The sequence below is a fragment of the Dama dama genome, chromosome 8 (genome assembly GCF_033118175.1).
Source record: "Dama dama isolate Ldn47 chromosome 8, ASM3311817v1, whole genome shotgun sequence".
NCBI classification, from domain to species: Eukaryota; Metazoa; Chordata; class Mammalia; order Artiodactyla; family Cervidae; genus Dama; species Dama dama.
In genome coordinates this window covers 39,369,141-39,369,973 of record NC_083688.1, presented here as the reverse complement: position 1 = coordinate 39,369,973, position 833 = coordinate 39,369,141, and positions in this window count along the sequence as shown.

The window sequence follows — 833 nt, the reverse complement described above, 5'->3', positions numbered from 1 at the left end:
CAATCCCTGGGTCAGGAAGATCCCCTGGAGAAGGAAATGGAAATCCACTCCAGTATTCTTGCCTGGAAAATCCCATGGACAGAGGAGCCTGGCGGGGCCATGGGGTCACAAAGAGTCGGACATGACTGAGTACGCATGCATACATGTGAGGCCATGTGTGAATACCCTGAGTTGGCTAACCACAAAGAAATCTACATCTGCCTTGTTTGTGTAAAATATTGTTAACAACTCAGTTATAAACCTTGAGAATCTGGATCTGCAGACGTTATTTGTGTCTACTTCCTTACTTCTTCATTCCGAGGGAAGGGTTCCGTTGTCACTGTCATCACCCTGGTTTTTAAAGTAGGAAGCTAGGCTCCAGAGAGTCAGCAAACAAGGCTGAGTTCCTAGGGATGTGGGATCATGTATCACAGGGACACTTGGGCTCCTCTACCCAGTTTATTTATAACAGAAAAGATCACTTTTTAATGTGAATGTCTGTCTACCACCTACCATTTGTGCATTCTTGACTTTGTGGCTTTTCAGAGCCAGTTTGAGGAATCAGGTCTAAAAAATCCAATGCAGTAAATAGACAATTAGAAGAATGGCATTTTTAGTATTTAAAGTATATTGATTTTTGCTATTATTCTCATTTTTCCCTATCTTTTTCCTTCTACTCCAAGGTTCTCAGAATGCCTTGCCCTCTTTGAAAGCTGCAAGATGTCAGGTCAATTTATTGTTTGTTATTGGAATATAGTTGCTTAGCAATATTGTGTTAATTTCTGCTGTGTTAGATCAGCTATATATATACATATATCCCCTCCCTCTCAAGCCAGCCTCCCCATCTCATCCCC